The sequence below is a fragment of the Stegodyphus dumicola genome, chromosome 8 (assembly GCF_044657685.1).
Source record: "Stegodyphus dumicola isolate Sdum_Otavi_A_Nest chromosome 8, ASM4465768v1".
Taxonomy (NCBI): Eukaryota; Metazoa; Arthropoda; class Arachnida; order Araneae; family Eresidae; genus Stegodyphus; species Stegodyphus dumicola.
Genome location: NC_140775.1, coordinates 60,995,111 through 61,009,077, shown reverse-complemented (window position 1 = coordinate 61,009,077; position 13,967 = coordinate 60,995,111). Strand labels below are relative to the sequence as shown.

The following is a 13,967-nucleotide window of genomic DNA, read 5'->3' as shown; positions in this document are numbered from 1 at the left end:
CTTTATTATTGAATGGGCATATTAAACGTAATGATGTGAAAATGAAATTCAATAAAATCAAAAACATCAAAATACTATATACTGTTATGTTACGGATTCTTAAATATTAAAGATCGACACAATAATAAAATATTCTGATTACTGACTTCATGGTAAATTTGCTGATTTTTCCATTGTGTACGTTGAGTTTAAAAAGGTTTCCCATAATAGCATCCCTCGGCTTTGACAAACACTCTTCCCGTAGTTTGGATTAGCTCACAAGGCAAACCAAAATAGTGAAGGCCGCATAATAATTTAATAAATTATCGCTTATTTTCCAACTTTACAGAAATTAGCGGAAATTAGTGTCATATTTTCATCAGTAACTAAACTATGACGACTTAAGGCCTTGCTAATCATCCTGTCAACATAATTTAAAAATTTAACCAATAAAATGAAGATTTTCTTAATATGTCAGTTTATTGGAGAATGAAGTAAGAGAATACAACTTATTTTCTTCATGTGCTTTTCTGTCATGAAATGATATGGTACACCAGCTGCCAGTTTGAATACAACGAATAAAATGTTACCTATTACTGTGTCATTTCCAAGCCATTTGTCAGAGTAAATTTTACTTTTATATCAATCAAGAATTTGATATAATTCCAACTCATAATAAAATCATATAAAGCTGAACACATGTGCTCGAGTTTAGTGTTTGGAGATAACTTGACGAAAGTAGGTATTCGCTTTGAGATCTTTCTTTAAATTCTAGGTTATTAAAAAGTAATTATTTCTTTCGGTACAGAAAGAATTAAAGATGTAATTTCTATTTCATTTAAACTTGTTTATGAGTGTTACTAATTAATTAAAATTATTTGATGTCAGTTTCTTACACAGATTTCTCTGCTTAAAACAACGTATTCTATTTTGGCCATTTTATTTTCTATACCTATTTTGTATACTTAAAAAGAATAATTGTAAGGAGAGAAGATCGTGACCAGCAGATATGTTATGTATCGCATTAAAATGTTCTGTGAAATGTAGAATAAGCAAAGGTTCTTTGCATGAGGTTTCCGTTTAAAATATCTGTCCTTAAAATTCTTTGAAAACCTACAGGATGATAAAATCCAGAAAGTATGTTTTGAACGTAGTAGATTTGTTTCTCTGAAAATTTTATTAAAAATTATTCCAACCTAACATTCATTTTTCTTCACAGATGAAACGTCGTTAGTCAGTAATAAACATGTGGTAATTGAAGAAGAAAGAAATTTGTTTTTAGATGCATCGATAAGAATCTTAATTCTGAAAATATTGAAGCATTTATGAACATTTAAGAAAAACTAATTTCAGAGGAACAAAGAAATAACCCCAAAAAGTAATCGATAAAATTCTTTTGGCATGAATATGAAGTTAACAAAGGAGATTTTGAAAGAATATCTCTAAATTTTTCGAGGAAACAGTTGAAGCTTTAGAAACATTTGGTCACTACTTAGTCATGTTTTTGCCTCACATTCTCGTTTCGATAAATTTGCAGTACCTTGGGTATTCTGTTAGGTATTCAAGAGCTATCTGCCTAAGGGGAGGAATGCCTTCGGGGAGGACTTCCTAAAGGAAACTGTTTCGTATTACCGTTATACATAGAGAAAACCACAAGAAAGCCCCACCCAAACGGTATAGTGGTTAGAGGAGCCTACTGCGAAACGAAAGTTCTAGGTTCAAATCCCGTATGAACTTCGTAAAGGAAAGGAATAGTAGATCCTCGGACAACCCCTCAGCGGGCTTTCCCTCAAAATTAGGGTGAAAATAGAAGTCCAACGTCCCTAAGGCTCTGGCAACTATTCTTACATAAAATTCATGGACTAGACAACAGCAACCACAAAAACACCCATGTAGCAATCCAGTTTGATGGGATTCGATATGAGGTCTAACTACCAGTATTTCACAAATTTATCGCTGGGCCAGTGGTGGGCTCGAATTTGGAGAAGTTATCTTAAAGGAATCTAAAGCTGAAACAAACACCAGATTTATACTATCAAAAAAGCATAAAGCTTTAATTATATAAATTATAAACGCAAACAATTTAAGCAGATATTTTAAATTTTGAATTATGTAAAATTATAAGTATTCACATAATATATGCAATCCTTAATATTATTATTAAATTATTGGGAATATCAAAACGAATTATGGTTCGAAAAGTGTTCAACTTTACATAAGTGCTCTTTTTATTTTTGCAAAATTAATTATATGTCAGTCCCTTCAACTGATATTTAAGCGAGAGTTTTATATATTAATCAAAGGCAGAAAATATTAGATAATTATACAATTAATAAATTAGTTACGTAGAAAATGCAGTATGAAAATTTACAGTGCACATATTGTTTATAAAATGTTTAATGTTTTATCATTTAATTCATGAAATGTTAAAATATTGAAATATTTTCTTGTTTGTAACGATTCAAGAAATGTGTCTTTCTGTTTTGCAGATGAACGTTCATTTAATTGCCATTGTTGTTCTTTTGTTGGCGGTGGAAGCCGTTCGTTCTGACACGTTACAAGGTAAAACTTCCATTAATTTATAATTATTTCTAGAGTATTAATTGCAAGTGAAACAATTTCCGTTTTCTAAAGCAACAATACTTACGAAATAGTATCTAATAAGTCTTGTATGAGGTAATCTGAAAAATTTATAATATGAAGAGAGATATTATTTCAATTTAAACAAATCATAACAATGTGTCGTAGTATTCCTTAAAATATTTTCCTACAAATAAAAACAATTATATGAGTTTTTTTTCTAAACGAAGTTTGCCAAGTTTTATATCTTTTTTTATTAATCAACTGAATGAAAACTGCATTTATGCCCTGAACGAATTTGATCTTTCTTTGACTTTTCTCTCGAGAATGCAAAGAGTAGATTGTAAAAGTATGACAAAAAGAAAGAACCTCACTTCATTGTGAAATTCAAAATACATTATTACAACAACATTTAGTAAAACTCTTTTAGTAACAAAAGTTATAAATATTTATTTTACAAAACAAAGTTATAGGTATGTATTTTATTATTCAATAAGTTTAATCTGAGTTCAAAAAAGAAGTTGAAGTTGAATATGATTAAGATTCCGGATATCCGGAATAAATGGAATCGCAGTTCATTCAGGTATTCAAAAAATCTGCATAACTGAATCTTCCGTTATGGGAAATAATGAATTCTCATTATAATTGCTATTTATTACAGCAAATAAAATTAACTATGACTTTTGCATTTAAAAATTAAAAATTAAAATACTCAACAAAATATTTAATTTGTCCTGTCATACTTTCTTTTTTCTGAATTACGATTTCAGATATACGCAAACAGGGTTAACATAAAAAAGCACGAATCTTGCGATTAAAAGATACAGCTGGTAGTAGTTAAGTTTGATGTTCTATCCATTGTCTTGCATGAATATTCAGGTGCCTAGCCAAGCTATTGCTGCGGCTAACTAAAAATAGAATCAAGATCTAGTTGGAGACAATGAAAAAGTCTCGGTAAATGAAATTTTCATCGACTTGTTTATCTTTTCAGATAAGAAAGCTTAAGTAGTTGTTTTCGACATGAAGTTTCGGATGAATTTATTTTTAATGATAGGAATAATTTTCTTAAAAGACTCAGGGACTAGCTACTGGAGTTACAGTGCTTATAGAAGTAGAATTTATGGATAGATGTACACACCTTTGTCCTATTATTTGTACTTGAAAGACAATCACCAGAAGAAACCTGTCATGCTGGCAATTATTTTCAATCAAAATTAAATAAGGACAACTACTTAGCCTTTCGAGGTACAATAAGTATTTTTATGAATATTCATAAAAATCTTAAAATAAGCTACGGACTAGTTTAGATATTTCTTTCTGCATATCTTTGATATTGTACAAACGTTCACACCGATTTGAAATAATGAATATTATCGCCAAAGCTCTAGGAAGTGTCATAAAATAATGTAATTACTTATGTACTTTAAACTTCAATGAATTACGTCGTATACGTTTGTAGAAAATCTGTGCAAAGAACTGTCATTTCATGCACTTTGCGCAAACATTTTACTTTAAAATTAATTAAATTTTTTCTAGCTTTCCCTTGTGAGAACTAATTGCTTACCTTCTACGTGACAACTGTACGTGTAGTAAGTTCGTTGTAGGAACTTCACAGGAGAAGTGTTAAACGTACCCTTTATTAAACTCTTTAAAATTCACAATGCGTCAACTTCAAGCTGACACACTACGCCTCGTTCGGGCGATAATTCCAATCACAAGAACTAAAATAAACACTCGAAGATATTAATAAGTCGTAGAAATCACGTTACAGAGCTAAAAAAACTGTTATTTAAAATCGCGTCGAAACTAGAGGCAGCGAAGTAAAAGCTGGCTATGGCACGTAAACCAGCAATAACTGCGGAAGTAGGAGCTCACGCAACAGAAGTGAATTCAACAGCCTTAACTCCCTAACTTTCCTTCTAAAACTCGGTATTTATACTTTTCTCCTCAAGTTAGAATTTGCATTTCTTAGCGCGCTACCAAATTTAAATATTCTGGCATTGACAATTAGGGGAATGAAGGCTTATAAGAAAGCTTAAAATTAAACTTAATTTGTTAGTTTAAATAAATAAAAATCCCTAAATCCTAATTTCGCCTTTCATTGAAGTGCTGTTAAAAATTGTTATGTTCGCTAGTTTCTGAATTGTTTTGGGGGTTTTAACTATACGCATAAATTTGGACCGGACGCATAAATTTTGAATAAAATTTGGACCGCATAAATTTGAATTTTAATCAACCTTATAAAGTTGATTCAAAATTAAAATAAATTGTAAAGCTATAAATATTAAAAAATATAAAGATATTTTTATTATTTAGAATATATATTTAAAACATTTTTTCTCTTTCAGACGCTGGTCTGCTTCCTGAAGCGAGAGAGTATGTATAGGAATTTACATTCTTTCATGAATTTAAAAGAATATCGATAAAAATGCTGATGAAATTCTCCGTCATGCAAATATTTCCATTACATACACCTCAGATCAACGACAATTTTAATGACATATATGAATAAAACTAATCTATCCTTTAAAATGTTTACTTAGCTATTTTCTTATTTTTCTTTATGTTCATCGCATAATCATACTATGCATATTGTCACAATTTAGGAATATTGTCAGAAATACTTTAAAGTGGTTTAAAAAATGGTGGGAACTTAAAAAAATTACTAAATTTTGAAGGAATAAATGATTAAAAAAAGAAGAGCAGCTGGAGATATTCAAATAATGTAAATTTATCATTCAGGACAAACAGTCCTTTAATATAAAATATTACATTAAACTTTCTTTGGTTTATTTAATTCCTGCAAAGTACGCAACTGTCTAAGGAAAGATATGCCTTCATGGAGGACCTTCTAAGGGAAAATTGCTCGTATACGCATTATACATGGGAAAATCCATGAAACTCTCATGTAGTCAGTCCGTTCGCCTGGAATCAGACCTAAGTCGGAACTACGAGTGTTCAGCGACTTTACCGCTCGCTAATATCATATTAAGTGAGTCAATATTTTTTCTCACAACAGACTTTCTCTATTCGAATGTTTATATAAATTTATCCATAAGACCGTTTATGAAATGTTATCTCAAGCTCGTTTAAAGCTATAATATGCTATGATCGTAAATTATCAGTGAAGGTCTGAAATTATCTCATGATGAAACACTTCCTTTCATTATTTCATCGACTTCGATGTACTTTAGATTTTTCAAACCAATTCCCCCAAATAAACAGCTTTATGGATCTGCCGATTTCATAGGGACCTCGATTTCGTTTCGACCGGCTGGAATTGAGCATTGAACACGTGGAAAAGCATTGTAAGCAATTATGCATTTTTCTATTAAAAGGGTCATCTCCAGTTTAATATGATCAAGTACTCTTACATTTGAGCAATTTACATACATTTCAATCAAACTGATAAATTCTTATATTAATTCCTCAATCGTCAAGAGGTAACACACACCTACTGAATTGCTTATTGGATATTTCCTTTAGAATTCCTAATATAACTTTCGTTAGACTTGCCAGCCTTCATATCTTTACGCTTACATCTTCATATAATATTACAGGAAAACTTTAGACGTTGGGAAATGCAGAGGAGGCACATAATTAATTTTAACTTTGGAAAAAGCAGAATGTTGAATAGGAAAAATATCGAGAGATAAAGGAAGAAAACACGACACTGATGTAGCCTAATCATTAATTAATTATAGTAATCGCAACAGAAGGCTCTCTTCAAAATTTTATGATCAAATAGGAATTCAAAATTATCTCATGTCTTCCTTTAGACCGCTGCATTCTATAAGTTATGGAGAAATTATAATTAATAGTTACTCTTAAAAATTTTTAAACGTATAATTTGTTAATTTAAAACCTTACAAAGTTATTCTGAAATCTAAATTATCCAAATTACGAAACATAATAATTAAATAAAAATTATAAATCTAGTGAAAAATGACTAAAATGTTTTAGTAACACCACTTAGTTGGACCTATACAGAACATACCAATTAATTACAGGAAATTTTAAGTTTTCTTGAACTATGAAATGGAAAATTATACCCAACAATTCCTTCTGCACAAACTTTAAAGAGAAACAAATCGAGATATATACACAGTTTTAGCTATTTTTTAGCTATTCGTCTAATGCCATCCGATATTCTCAAGAAACGTCTTTCATTTTTGAGTAACTTTTAATATGCCTTGTTAATCAAAATATGATTTTTGGCTCAATACGATTCGTATACCTAAACTATGGAATAAATTTTCCGCGTTTGTTTGTATTATCTAGATTTTAAATAGTCCGTTAGCAAGTGGTTACACGGGAAATATCAACTGAAATTCTCAAACATGTGGATTTTTAGTTTGGTGCTCTGAATTTTCTGTTTGGTGTTCTGGTTGCTGTTAAATAGCCTTCATAGCGGTCATCATCTCTGTCGGGCTTGAGTTCGGTAGATATGTCTCGATAATCTATGTATAATCTGTGTATAACGTCTGTGTTACTAAGAAAATAATTTCTCAAGAAACTCAATTCATGTGTTTAAAATGATTAAGATTTGTGCTGTGCATTATTTTTTTTTATTCTTCGTAATAAATATCTAGATAATATTTCTAAGCTAACGTCTGTTGTACATTTTAATGTTTACATAGTACTTATTGCATCTGGATCTTCTGCTCTACGTTCACCAACTACGAGTCATTTTGTTAGTGAGAAGTATCTAAGACATACGTATAAGCAGCTGTTACAGGTACCAAAATAACTGTTGCTCTCGAGGTTCCACTGAGGTAATTGGTAATTTCTGAGACACTACATATGTTCATAAATATTCTATGTTTAACATAATAAAACCTTTACAGTTATATATCGCTGCAAGGTATCAGTAAAGCCTTTACAGTTTTTCATACGTCTTTAATGAAAAGGCTTAGAAATGGAAATCATGAGGATGGGGGTATACACAAGTCACCAGAGTAGTCGCAAAGCTGATTCTGTAATATCTTTGCGCAAAGAAGAAATTCATTATTTTCTGATACAGAACTATTCGCAGATGGGAAAATAAACACTCATAAGAAGGCGCAAATATAGTTACATTCGTCGATGCTGTCAAAGAAGTTTCGATTGCATTAAGGCGCAACAGCCAGGCTCATACGTTGACCAAGCTATTACTAGCTTGCAAAAACATTTATCAACTGCAGAGGTCGACAGCAGAACACGATTAGATGAAAAAGGCCTATTTATTCAGAGCAGTTATAAAGGGAATTCTTCTGACAGGCGACTTAGCCCCTGTCATTCTGAGTCCAATGGCGATACCTCCTGTGCAAGCATGTCTCATTTACGAATGATGGTATTTTTTTTCAGGTATATTTTGTTACAAATCAACAGTGGTATATGTCATTTATCAATTGCGGAGGAGTAGTGGTATGGTACCTATGTTGCTTGATGACTCCTGAACACTAAGACATATGGTAGTGAATTAGCTAATTGTTTGAAGTAGGTGATAACGATTATCTGCCCTCTCTTATATTTGTTTTGATTTAGCATATTCTAGTATAGCTAGATTAGTGAAAACCCTAAACCATGTAAAGATTTGTCCCTTAGCTTACTGAAAGTTTCATTCTTATGGTTCCTGCAATCTAAATGCTATTTAAACTATATTGCTCATGCTGTAAATTACTTAATGAATATAACTTTCATTATATATATTTAATAAATATGATTTACTTACGAGTTAATGAATAGAAGATGATTTTTAATCTAGCGAGCAATTATTAGATTTCCCTATAATTCCCACTGCAGTTGGAAAGGAATTACAACTCAATGAAGAAAAGAAGTTTTACCATTAAAAGTATCAAATTTAAAATTACTTAAGGTGCTTTTAAAGTTGAAAACCTTTATGATATTTTATGTGAGACATATATTTCTCCTTTTCTTTAATTTGCTTTAAATTCCATAAAATTTAATACAGTGTTAGTTTTGAACTTACCTGGTACTAAAACAAAAATGAATTCAGAAGAAAATCGTGCTAGCAATAGCAAGTATTGGAAACCATAATCCAGATGCTTTTACCCCCAGATGTTCATTATTAGCTACAAATGATAGAGCTAGTTTCGTTATTTTAGTAATGCTTTAAATTTTACATAATGTTTGGAATCCATACCACTCAATTTGACTATTGATTTGAATATAAGTTTGTCGCTCTGAAGCAGCTGTATATGTTTCAATATAAATTTCTGTGTGTCCCTCTCATTTAATATTCACTCTCTAGATCCTTTCCAAATGAATGCGTACTTTAATTGCTATAGATATGCACTACGGCAATAGATAAATGGTATAGTAATGTTACAGTGGGTCCCTATACGTTGTGGTAGGCAAGGAAACAAAATAGATGATTTCCTATGAAAAGAGAGCACCTATCGTTCTTAAAAATACCTAGCCATCTTCTATATTTTATTTTGGCGAAACGCATGTTAGGAAGTGATTGTATGGTAAAGCCTGATCTTTTTTTCTACTAAAGGAAAGAGATGAAGACTAATTTAAGCAAAGAAAATGTTATTCCTGATCTGCCTGTTCTAACGGCATCATATTTTAGATTTCTAACAGCTCATGAATGTGGGAGTACACATTTAAACTTAACTGATGCTTTTCTGTATATTTTATACATGTCCAAAAGTGTTTAAAACAGAATATTTAAATATATGCACTGCGTTTCAGAATTATAGTTTTATCTGTAAAACGTATCGAGGGTCCTAACCAAGAACTCAGCGATTACCGTTTACCACTTTTCGTTTGCAACCATTTCACTGGACGAAAAAATCAGAATCTCTAAGTAAAGTAATATTTGATATTTTCGTATATGAAATTATCAAATATTGATTACATACGCGCAAAGCCCGATTCATATACGCGCAAAGTTGCCCAAATTAAAACAGTCTAATTTAGAGAAATGCGACATTTTACATTATCTGGCAATTTTCTCATTTAACCATTAAATGAATGAAGTTTTAATTTTTTGTGTCACATAGAATATACGTAAATGTAAAAGATGTCAGTACTTGTTCCTGTCCCTTTTCTTATGGTTTCTATCTTAGATACAGTTCGATAACTAATTTTGGCTTTCTTTTAATCAAGGCGATGTGCTAAACCTAATGAAACCTGCTCTAAAGGTCGTAGAGGAAGTGGACCAAGTGAATGCTGCCCACCTAAAGGTTGTTCTTGCAATCCTTTCACTTCGTATTGTGATTGCAGTTGGGACTCGTGGTGGTAAATCATGAAGCTGAGCAACTCCTTAAAGAAGAAACTCATCCCGAAACTCCAGATTCGAAAGCTAAAAAAATTTTTGGAATTTTTGGAAGATGTACTAAAAGCAAATAAAATTAAGAATTAGATTTTGTTTCCTTGATTTGCTTTTTAACATCATAATTAATTTTCCTTTAAAAAACAATTTGTAATATGTTTCATTCGGTATTTTAACGAATCTAAAATAAGGCCGCATACAGTTATTTAGATTATTATAAAAATTTAATTATTTAATTATATAAATCTAAAATTTGGTAAAATTATGAAAAATGTTTTTAACTAATGCATTATGACGTTATAAAAAGTTGAGGAGCCAAATGTTATAAAAATACTATTTGGTACTCTTAATTTTTCTAAGCATATAAGATATTTGGCTGAAATTATTGATACAGATCCAGTTAAAATGCTCTAAGACGACCATCCAGTGTTCCGGACAATGTCTTCGAGGAGGTGATTACCTTAGAGAAGCAGAAAATCAGTAATAGCAGTTATTCATTTGCATCAAGGACTTATCCTTTTTAGGATTTTTGAAGTGTGCTAAAAAAGTGCTGAACTGGAAGTGTCATATATAGGCTTATTAATACAGATGTATTAATAAAAATATGAACTGATTAATAAAATAAGTAACAAATATTCTCCCAAAAATAAATAAGTAACTAGTAAACTATGCATGCTGATTTTCTATACTGTAATTAAGTAATATTTTTAAATATGGAAAAAATCGCTAGTATAGAACAAAAATAAGGTTAAATAAAACATTAAGTGTAAATTTTGTTCCTTATTTTATTCTCACATTTTATTAAAATATTTATCCAATGCAATCCATCAATGCCCTCTGAAATAACTTTCAGTTATCTTGTATAAATTTCAGTCATATTTATAAACTTAAATTTTTAATCTAAAATTAATAACTTGAAATTTACGAAGAGGGAAACTTACAAAGGCAGAGAAACCGAGAGATGAGGCGAGATATACATAGATACATACAAAATGCATTTTCGAAATTAGTCAGATCTATTATATCAAAAACGAAAATTAACCGCTTTACCGCTTTTGGCACCATTGAACTTTAAATTATTATTATTAGCTGTTCAGGCAGCAAATGAACAAATTAATATAAGCAGTAAATTTAGTTCCGTGTTTCGCATTCAGCATAAGCGTATGCGATAAATTACATGAAGGAATAGATAGCCTTCGCATGCTTTACTGTATTCAACTAAATAAACAAGAAAAAAAACCGTATTGAATTAACGTACTAGAAACGCATATATGAAGTGGAAATACAGTGTATGAAGTACTTTAAAACTAGTTACGAACAAAATATACACATTTTTGATCGCTTTGCTACATACATATTTGATGAATTCATTCGGACTAGAGAGTTGACCATAAAAAGTAAATATCTAGGGAAAGGATTTTAAGGTAATCTGTTTAATGAAGCCAATTTAAGGCAGCGGCTACAAACTCAAACTGCATGCGCGCCAAATACACAATCTGAAGAACATGATTTTTTTAATTAATAAAATTATGCTTGTTGGCTATTTTTTGTAATTCAAATGCGTTACCAGCTAAATAATAAATTTTGAGGTTAATATTAATTTAAATTATTCAACCTAGTTAGTGCTTAATTCAGTAATTTGAATACTAAATAACTAAAGTTTTAACTTAAATGGATATAAAAAAATCTTTCCAAAACATTCCAAGGGGGACAAAAATATTTAAATAACAACCTATTCTCTTTTATATTTAATTAATGTTTCTTTAACCCACCGACTGCTCAATTTGTAGATCGAAATCGCTTCCAAAATTGTGTTTTTTTTTTCTTTTTTTTTTTTTTTTTTTTCTTTTTTTTTTCGCATATTTTAAATCTATATATATATTGGAAAAGTAAAAAATGCACTTTTTCTTTGTAGAAAATATTTTGTATATAGATTTTTATCATGAGAAACTAATTTGCCAGAAAAACAAATTTCAGATATTATCACGAAAAAAAAAATCTTTTTTAAAATAAATTTTAGTCGGATTACAGTTAATTTCTATTTATTAGATAATATATAATAAAGTAAAATGTATAAAATTTAAGAAAATATAAAGCTCTGAGGGGTGAATACTTTAGAAATGCAGTTTAGTATGATAGAGTTCAAAACAGGATTCAAGGCAAAGTCTAACTTCACAGTTTTTGCACCAGATTCAATAAATCTAATAAATAATCAATCTAATTATTAATCTAATCAATAAATCTAATTAATAATTCAATAATTTAATTAAATAATAAAGATAATCGCTGAAAGTTTTATAGCGGCCATTTCTGTAAGAAAAAAGGGCAAAATGTGAAGTTTGAGCGCTAATACGACGTGCCTTCAAATGCCGCAATTTAGTGGACTAACGATATCTGTTGGTCAAGATGTAAACTAAACCTAATACTGTATATAATTTATTTCAATGGTTAAACGGGGAAAAAACGGAATGCGCTCCTCAATAAAGGAAGAAAAACATATGCCAGTGGAAATCGCGAGATGATCAGTCAGAGGGTAATAGCTACGGAAAAAATAAATACATTTTTTTTATGTGAACAATTACAAACTTCGTTACCCCTTGTTATAGCTTGACACTTGATCAGATTTCAATTGTGATAGTCTTAAAGGAAGAACATAAAATGTTTTGAGATTATTACAAATAAAGTGTACATTTTACTGCTAACAACATGACGAACGTATATAATTTCCCATTAATTTTGGAAATAATGTCTTTCTTCTCTGAGGTCTTTAACCCGTTGTTAAATAGTTAAATCTCTTAATTAAAATCTTTATTATAATTTTATTTACGAATTGAATTCCCGAAGATCTCTTTAAGCAGCATTCAAATGTTATGCAAGTTTCCAAAGATTAGTAATGGTATATGGTAGATCTAAAAATGTACAATTAAACAGGTTTTATAAGCCGTACGTTAGTTTACGGCTATATAGCAATATGAATTGCACAGCTGTGCATCCAGCTCAACAATTAGAGACTGGTTCAAAAAACGTATATATCAGAAGTACTAATTGAATAAGAAAAAAAAATCAAAAGCATTCAAAAAAAAAAAAAAAAAAAAAAAAAAAAAAAAAAAAATCAAAATCAATTGCACCCCGTTCTCTGCAGACCATAATCTTCTGCAGAATATAAACTCCGCAGTATGTAAAATACGATGCACCTCAACTCGTGCCCTTCTGCAGTCAATAGACTCCCGCAATATCCCAGATAGAACCATAAGTAATAGACCACACTTTGAATGACAGGAACTTCTAGTGGAAGTGCCTTTTCCGACGTATGTAACTTGCAGCATGTAACAGAAATGCCCCCGATGGGTCCGAATAAAGGTCATTTGTTCATTGCTTGTAGTTTACTGAAGAGTAGGTTACCAAGTTCGATGACTCTTGGAAAAGAGTGGAGTGGGAACTAACGAAGCAAATTTCACGCTTCCGGTATAATAAAATTGGCATAATCGTATAAAAGGACATAATTGTGTTTACTGGCTAAGTCCAATCTAAATATGGTCGATGAATATGATAATAAAAGTCCCAGTATTATGGTTTTGGGAAATGTTACGTGCCAAGGTCTGATTGGCCCTTTCTTTTATTGAAGATGGTATCTGTGGTGTATCGAGAACTTTATCATAATCAAACTTAAAGCTGGCTCAGTCCAAGCATCTCAAGCGCGCGAAGTAGTTGTAAACCAGAACTAAGACTGGAATGCCGGTAGTTGTAGTGATACGTGTGTATGCGAGAATGATGTGTTTTGAACATAATGAAGTAGCATGTAATTAAATCTAGTGTCTTATGAAATAATTACCCACTAAAGGTATACAACATCTGGTAACGATGGATGTGGGCTTTTTGAAATTAATAAAAGCGCCTTTGAGACATATTTTAATGCTATCGGAATACATTTGGATTAGGGAATTCCCCGAAGACTGTTCAAGGTAAAGCTTTTATAATCATTTTTTCTTTCGGACGATTCACCATAGAGCAGCTTGTAACTGAATTAATACAGCAAAATAAAGCTCTAATGGAGAGACGTACTTCACTTATTACTCCACAAATGGCGATTCGAAACTTTTGGTTCAGTTTGAAAAATATAATGAAT

General features: G+C 30.8%; 1 long non-coding RNA gene across 1 annotated transcript; it reads left to right on the top strand.

Annotated features, from left to right (window-relative positions):
• The first annotated feature begins 662 nt into the window (after positions 1–662).
• On the top strand, positions 663–9,932 carry LOC118184770 (uncharacterized). The gene is made up of 4 exons (XR_015042587.1): positions 663–717; positions 2,469–2,541; positions 4,908–4,935; positions 9,676–9,932. It is a non-coding gene; the product is annotated as an uncharacterized LOC118184770 (long non-coding RNA).
• Positions 9,933–13,967: the final 4,035 nt, after the last annotated feature.